The sequence below is a fragment of the Ochotona princeps genome, chromosome 7 (assembly GCF_030435755.1).
Source record: "Ochotona princeps isolate mOchPri1 chromosome 7, mOchPri1.hap1, whole genome shotgun sequence".
In the NCBI taxonomy this organism is placed as follows: Eukaryota; Metazoa; Chordata; class Mammalia; order Lagomorpha; family Ochotonidae; genus Ochotona; species Ochotona princeps.
In genome coordinates, this window is record NC_080838.1 from 44,815,392 (window position 1) to 44,824,185 (window position 8,794).

The following is an 8,794-nucleotide window of genomic DNA, read 5'->3' on the forward strand; positions in this document are numbered from 1 at the left end:
GAATGGAAACTAATGTGTATTAAACATCACCAGAAATGTGATTTTAATTAAAAATAACAAAAGCTTAGAAATGTTCCTTTATAAATTAGATTTCTTTAGCGAATTTATTTCATAAATATAGTTGGCTTGAATAACCATTCTCAAAAAGGAAAATGTCCTGAGGCCTGGTACAGTTCTCTGAAAACACTCCAGCTGGATTACAGTTTTACAAACCACACACATATAACATACACCTATACACATATGCTTATAATTACATAAAGCCACATCAGCTATGCACAAATAAGAGTTGGAAGGGAATTCTCAGCTGCACTACTTCCATTGGTAAAAAGGAAAAGAAGACAAAGTAACAACAAATTAATTAGAATAACAATTAGAAATTTTCAGTAAAGTTACCATGAACTAAGGGCTTGTATGGGATTATATGATTTAATTTTATAGCAATTCTATGGGGCATGTACTACTATTATGATCACATGAAAAATGAAGATATGAAATTTCATGCAGGCTACATAACTAGGTCAGGATCACTCTGTAAGTAGATTTAAACATAAGCTACCTTCTTCCAGAGGCTGTAACCACCTTCCCTCCAACACTACTTTCTTCTTAGAAAGAAAAACACAGTAAGAAGCAGTCATTCTAGCATACAGATATCATATGCGAAGTTAGAATCAACAGCAAGTAAATTGAAAGCATGATTTTAAAAGAATTTCTACAACAGATTAGAAATAGCAGTCACAAATTCAAGTCCACCTTAACACATCTAACATTTACTCATGTACTGACCATGTATCCAGTTCCAGCTTCAAATCAATCAGAAACAAGGAATATCCATACTCTAACCATGGACAATCCCCTCGCCCAGAGACTTCCCCCACCTGCACACATGCTTGGAATAGCCCCATATGACTAACACATGACCTTCCTGGAATGGTGACAATGAACAATACCACCATTTGCAGCATGTCTTGTACAAAATAAGGAGCTGTACCAGCTCAGAATGCTGACCACCTGTTCTGTGTTGATGGGCGTAATCCTGTATACTGGATTGATCGTGCCCTCAGTGTCATTTCCATGGGTGCCCATTCCACAATTCAGAAAACTGGATGCTCCTTTCCTAATGTTCTCAAGAGCCACATGATAGAGTTATGGTCAAAGAGCAATGAGTCAAAAAAAGATCCTTCTAGTTCTGGGAAGCATTTACTGACATTAAAAAAGATAGAGCAAAACAGAGTGCCAGCTTTCTTCCATTTCTACTTTGAACATGAACTTAAATCCAGAATTCCTTGCAAATACCCACAACCCATGAAATGATAATTGTAGAGTCAAAAATAAATTTGCTGGGGGTGGTTAAACAGATAATGTAGTGAGGATAAGGAATCTGAGTGGAATGAATGCCTGATAGTACCTAGCGTGATAGCCTAGTGGCTAAAGTCCTAACCTTGCACATGCTGGGATCTATATGAGTGCTGGTTCGTGTCCTGGCAGCCACACTTCCCACTCCACTTCCCATTTGTGGTCTAGGAAAGCAGTGGAAGATGGTCAGGGACTAGGGGCCAGGCACCCACGTGGGAGACCCGGTAAGATCCTGGCTCCTGGCTTTGTATCAGCTCAGGTCTGCACAATGCAGCCACTTAGGTAGTGAATCAGGAGGATACAAGATCCTCCCCTCTGTTCCTCCCCCTCTCTGTATTTCTGACTTTCAAATAAAAATAAATAAATCTTTAAAATTAAAACAAAAGAGTGGCTTACAAAACATCAGCCCCCATTTACCTAAGGACTTGTTATGTAATGAAAACAAAATCTATTTGCTTTCACTAAGTTGGTTTTTGACTGGATATGTTCCTAAAAAGTATAAGCGTTCACCATTTTGGATAAATTTGTATTGCATTCTGTCAAAGTGGAACCACCAGAATTGCAATCCAATGGCTGTTATTTGTGCAGCTGCTGCCCTCCCTTATCCAGAAGGTAAAGCATTTTGTACAATTAAAGACATTTCAAAGAGTGTGGAAGAAACTTCTGATAGATTTCTGACTGTGTAATTTTTTACATATCAATGTTAAATGGCTATTAGGATCTATTTCTAATTCTCGTAAGAAGAGGTTGCCCAATATTTTTCTATCCACTTAAAACTATGAAAATCTACTTTATGCATATTTCAAAAATAAGAAGAGTGATTCCTTTCATTGAAACCATAAATAATTCAAGAAATTGCTTTTAAAATTCAAACTATTCAGGCCACCATGATGATTCAGTATTCAAGTACAAATCTATCTAGTCAATCACAAAAGTTAAATACACTATGGATACATATCTACCTTGTGGTTCATCCAGGGACTAGACTGCAACTGTAACAAAAATGTAACTTTTTAATGTAAAGCAAGATAATTCATGTATTTCATGAACAATCTTTAAAATGATTTTATTCAGCATTTTATGGGCTGTTCATGTGCACTATTGCTCTTGTTAGTGTGGGTGCAAGAACAAGAGTTTTCAAATATAATAGAACACAAGAATTGTCTAAAATATATATTAAAGAAAAAATTACTAGTTTTAAAGAAAAAAATCCAAGTCTTAAAGAAAATCTGAGTATATCCGTGGTTGCATGTGATAATCTTATTTAAAAAGCACTTGAATAAACAGCAGTGGAGTCAGAATCAACAGAACTTTTGAACAACTGTTCTAAAGTGCAGAAAAAATCTCTAGTTCATTTTGTCCGGGACATTTCCTAATTAATTAATTATAAGTGACTAAGAGAACATATAATTTATATAATTCTTAAAAAACATAAGATGTAAAATATTGTCTACATGATAGAGAATAAAAGTGTTCTAATGTGGAGTGTTACTAATGTCAAAAGTATGGTGAAGAGGAGACATTGACTAAAATTGTTGATCTTTCACTGAAATACACCCTAGCAAATATATCAGAAGCATTGTTGTGGGCCTATAAATCCAAATATTTCTGCTTATCTTTTTTTCTTCTCCTTTCAACCAATATCCTTGCCCATTTTTCCTGACTCTCTGTCTTTCAGACTTTCTCAGATGTTCAGTGGCTCCCTCTTCGTTCCTTTCTTTCTCTCTGGCTCTCTCTTTAGTCATCTTTACAAAGCTTCCTTTCATCAAGCTCGTTTTCTTCCTTAATGGATTTCCCTGTATCATCCATGCCACCAGGCAGTGCACATGGCCATCTTGTTAGCTATGAGAAGCAGAGAAATAAGAAGCTGGTGCCCAGACTCTGGAGCTCGAGACAGAGGTACATGTCCATAAACCTGATTAGTTCCAACTATTTTGGAAAACTACAATATACGTGCCTCTGTGAAAATCCACACTCAGTTGGCTTCAGCAAGCAGTTTTATGTCCCAAAAAGTAATGGTGGCATTTTTAAAGACTAAACATGGTCAGTGAATTTAGTCTAACAAGGTTAAGTGTCTAAACAAGAAATGTTAATGAGAAAACAGCCAATTAGACACAGATGGAAAGCAAAAACAATGTACTTGCACAAGAAGCATTCTGATATATTCAGATTATAAGAGCCTTTATGCCAAAGATACAAGAATAAATGGATATATGTCAAAGAGTAATTGTTAAAGTACAATATTGTACTGTAAAAGTGGTGCCAGGGAGACTAAATCCATTATCATCTACTTGGGAAGACAGCTGCATGCCATAAAAATGAAGTTTTCACCATGCTAAGAAGCTGAAAAGAACAAGGGAGGAATAGGTCTGCTTTTAGGACAAACTGTGTCCTGCTGGGGGAAAGCAAAATTATTAGTTTTTATTCTTTTTCTCTGACAATCAAACAAGATCACAATAGAGAATAATGCCTAGGGGCACGCAGAAACCAAAGCTAAGAACAGAAATGCAAAAAAGAATTTAACTTCTTAGAGTAAATTCCTAGCTCCTAGATAGGCAAATGACATTTCAGGACCTAAAACAACCTGAAGACAATGTCACAAAGTCTTTCTCCGGCTTGTCATTTTGGTCACATAACCATGGGAGAAACAGTCTACAGATTGTGATTGTCAAGAAATAAGAGACCAAACTTTTCCCTCATTAATTTTGTTCTCTTTTCAAGGATTAGTTAGCTGTACATATGTGGACTCCCTTTTGGTGTTTCTATTCTCTTCCACTGATCTTCTCTGTGTCTGTACCAGTACAGGATTGTTTTGATGACCACTGCCCTGTAGTATGTTTGAAGTTTGGAACTGAGATTCCTCCTGCTTGATTTTTATCCTTCAGAATAGCTTTGGCTATTCACAATCTCTTGTGTTTCCAGATAAACATTTGTATCTTCTATTTCTGAGAAGAATGTTGTTGGAATTTTGATTGGGATTGCATTGAATCTGTACATTACTTTTGGTAATATGGACATACTGATGATGTTGGTTCTACCCATCCAGCAACATGGTGATTTTCTCCATCTTTTAATGTCTTCTATCATTTTTTCAATGTTTTGCAATTTCATCATAGAGATCTTTCCCATGTTTGATTAGGTAAATTCCAAAGCATTTAAGGTTCATCTCTGATACCTTGAAGAGGACTGTACTTATAAGTTCTTTCTCACCCATGGAATTATTTCTGTATACCAGGGCCATCAATTTATGTTCATTAAGTTTGTACCCTGCTCCCTGCCAGATGTTCCTATGAGTTCCAATAGTCTCTTGATTGAGTCTTTTGGTTCTTCTATGTATACCATCAGGATGTCCGTCAACAGGGATAATTTTAATTCCTCATTTCCAAATTGGATATCAGCTTGTGGATGAAAAACAAGACACCCACTTATCATCATATGCAAAAATAAGCTCTAAATGTATCAAGGACCTAAATCTACACCCAGAAACTATCAAACTATTAGAGAAAACATAGGAAGCACTCTACAAGATATAGGTATTGGAAAAGACTTCTTAGAAAAGTCACCAAAAGCATAGGTGGGCAAAGCCAAAATAAACAAATGGGTCTACATCAAACTAAGAAGCAAATTATCTACAAAGCAAGAAAGCAACCAACAGAATGGGAGAAAATGTTTGTGCATTATACAACAGATAGGGGAGTAATATCCAGCATTTACAAAAAACTTCAAAAAATTCAACAACAGCAAAACAACACAATTAAGAAAAGGGTGAAAGGAATGAGTGGGCATTTTTCAACAGAGCAAATTCAAATGGCTAATAGACATATGAAAAAATGCTCAGGCTCCCTAGCTGTCAGGGAAATACAAAAAGAGCCACGGGCCCGGCGGCATGGCCTAGCAGCTAAAGTCCTTGCCTTCAGCGTGCCGGGAACCCATATGGGCACCGGTTCTAATCCCAGCAGCTCCACTTCCCATCCAGCTCCCTGCTTGTGGCCTGGGAAAGCAGTCGAGGATGGCCCAAAGCTTTGGGACTCAGCACCCACGTGGGAGACCCAGAAGAAGTTCCTGGTTCCCGGCTTCGGATCAGCGCAGCACTGGCCGTTGCAGTCAACTGGGGAGAGAATCATCAGATGGAAGATCTTCCTCTCTGTCTCTCCTCCTCTCTGTATATCTGACTTTGTAATAAAAATAAATAAATCTTTAAAAACAAAAAAGATCCAAGAGCCACACTGAGGTTCCACCTAACTCCAGTGAGACTGACCCACATTTTGAAATCCTGCTGGCATTGATATAGAGAGGAAAGTACCATACTTCACTGTTGGTGGGAATGCAGGATAGTGTAGTAGCCACTATGAAAGTAAATATGGAGAGTGCTCAGACAATTGAAATTGATCTACCACATGATCCAGCTATCCAACTTTTGGGAATATATTCAAAGGAACTGAAATCTACACTTGAGAAAGTGACCTGCAACCCTGTATTTATAGAAGTACAATCAACACTAAGGAGACAGTGGTAGGATGGGTTTTGAAAAGAGGCAAGGGAGAGCTGTACTACATTACCTTTTCTAAATTCAAAACTTATACAGACAGAAACTAGAGTACAACAATGATCATTGTGTGTGAAAGGCACCTCACATCTGTGTCAAGCTCTGTGAGACAGGTCTGTAGAAGTGAATTAGGCCATCTTCTGACACCCATAAGCAAGACAAAGAAGGGGCTAACATAGATTGAATATTGGCTTAACACTTTTAGTATTGGAAATAAAATAATTCCAACTTTTTTCCAATTTGCCTGAATATTATTTTAAAATATTCCCTATTCTTTAAATATAGTTTCCAGACTTAAGGCAATGCTTGTTAAGAATAAATTCCCCTACCCAAATTTAAGTTCTCCCTTTCCTTCTACAAGATTGGTATTGGCCCATAGAGGTTACATGGAAAAGGCAGGATTGTGTATTTTTAACATTTGACCTCCTCTTTATCTCTATTCTAATGTTTTCATTTGGGGACATATAGAAGAAATTTGAGGAATTGAAAATATATTCCGCTTATTGGGTAAGATTCTACAACCTTATCCGTAGATTATCAATATGCTTGGCCAACTTCGGCATCTTTTGTCCTCTCAGGGTCTATATTCTAGCATCCTTTATTTCTCTTCCACAGACCATTCCTTATCTATCTCAGGGCCAAATGAGGGCAGAGTGTGAAGTAAATTGTTCCTGGTGCCATCATTTCATGACTTTGGGATGGCTTTTATCAGAATGTGGGGTACTGAGTACTTCTCACTCACTTTGGGTTTTAGCTGAATGGAACAGAAATAATTCCACTCATCACCCTCTTATCTCACATCAGTAATGGTAGCTCTTATGATTGAGTGGATTTTTACAGCTCATCTACCACAAATCTCATTTTTAAGAAAAAGGTGATATTCTTCCAAAAAGGACATTCAGTGATTTGACCACCTCACACACATACAAATGACAAAGGTACATCTATTCTCTTTGCTACTCTCTTTTCTATCTAATATTTCAAATTCTCTAAATTGTAACTAAATATATGTTCCTTTAATAGTGGTACTTTTAAGATCCTTATCCTTAACAATCACCAACTTCAGGCCTAAATCTTCAGACTTAGGTAAAACTGAAAAGTCAATATCCAAGCAATAGGGAAAGGCCATTTGCATACGATAATATATAAGGGAGATCCAAGCAAAGGTCTATAATCATGACTTCACAGTGCTCACCAACTCTACGGTCAATCTTTTCCTAGTACTTGATCCCACTGCAGTAAGTAAACATGTCTTAAGTGCTGATATGTAGAGTTATCCTAACAGATAATCATTACTACAACATAGACAACCAAAAGAGATTAGCATTGTTGCAAAATTAGCATCACATGTTCATTCTAGTTCAATCCTGGCAATTCCACTTCCTGCTAATGCACCTGACAAGTGGTGTAACATGACCCAAGAACTTGGGCCACTGCCATCCATGTGGGAAAGACAGATGGAATAGTATTTCTTGGCTTTAGCATGGCCCATCCTCAGCTGTCATGGTTATTTAAGGACTGAATCAACGGATGAATGATCTCAATTTATCTCTCTCTCTCAGTGTGTGTGTGTCTTCTTGCTCTGTAACTCTGACTTCATGCAAATAAACATTTTTTTATAAAATCAGCAAAGAAACTTCTTCTGATACTCTAAGCAGTGCAAATATGGATCAAAGCACATACGCAGAAGATAGCAGCTAATTTTGGCTAAAGAATCAACAAGAAGAAAGGAGGGTACCAAGAAATAAATATAAAAGCGCTGAGAGTACAGAAGGAAAACTTGTCCTAAGACACTCAAAATAATTAAGCTTTCCCTGTGTTATGCAACATAGTCAACATATGCTGAATTTAAACACAAGCTTATAATAGTAATGTGATTTTCAACAAGAGAAACACTGGCTTCACCATAACACATGATCATCAAGTTCTCTTCAATCAAATGTAAGGAAAAGATACTTAAATGTGCACCTGAAAAAAAAATCAATGACATATAAAGGATTGCCATTCATACTCATAGCTGACCGTTCACAGGAAACTACAGACAAGAAGAGAATGGAGCAACATATTCCAGATTCCACACTTGATCTTAGCCAAAAGGCCAAGAAGCGATATATTCCAGATTCTAAAGGCAAAAAATTGTTGGCCCAGGATGACATACACAGCAAAGTTCTCCTTTGTCCTTGAAAATAAAATAAAATTTTCCCACAGTAAAGAAAAGTTAAAAGAACATGCCTCTTCCAAACCTACCCTACAAAGGATACTTAAAGATGTTCTCTTGACAGAGAAGAGAAATAGCACCAAAACCAAAAAACAAAGGCAAAAGTGAAGAACATCCCACCCAGTAAAATAACAGAAGACTAAACCAATGATCAACCCATTGCTAAAATGACAAAACCAAATCACCACCCATTCATACTAACACTGAATGTAAATGACTTAAACTCATCAAACAGCACATATTATTAGATTGGATTTAAAAAACAAAACCCATCTATTTTTGCCTACAGGAGACACATCTCACCAACAAAGACCAGCGGAAACTATATGTCATGGATTTATTTAGTTTCATCTCTTCAAAACACTTTCTCATTAAATTCTTTTTGACTCCTAGATCATACATTAGCATCATTTTCTTCACAAAGGCTCTTAATTTTCTTTTTTCATTTCTTCAGTTATACATTAATCATTCAATAGCATGTTATTTAAGTTCATGGTGTTTTTAATTTGCTTTTTTCTTCCTGTTGTTGATTTTGTTTTGTGGCTTTTCATTTAAGGAGATGTACACTAACTGTGTAATGGAGACTATCCAGATGTGAGGCTACAATGCAGTGTGCATCTCTACTTCCAGACAAAGATAGACTTACAATGAAACTGTTTACTATATCTTTCAAC

The 8,794-nt window shown here is 36.7% G+C and overlaps 1 pseudogene; it reads right to left on the reverse strand.

The window, feature by feature from the left end:
* Nucleotides 1-7,876: 7,876 nt before the first annotated feature.
* Nucleotides 7,877-8,012, reverse strand: LOC118759086 (U2 spliceosomal RNA; annotated as a pseudogene).
* Nucleotides 8,013-8,794: the final 782 nt, after the last annotated feature.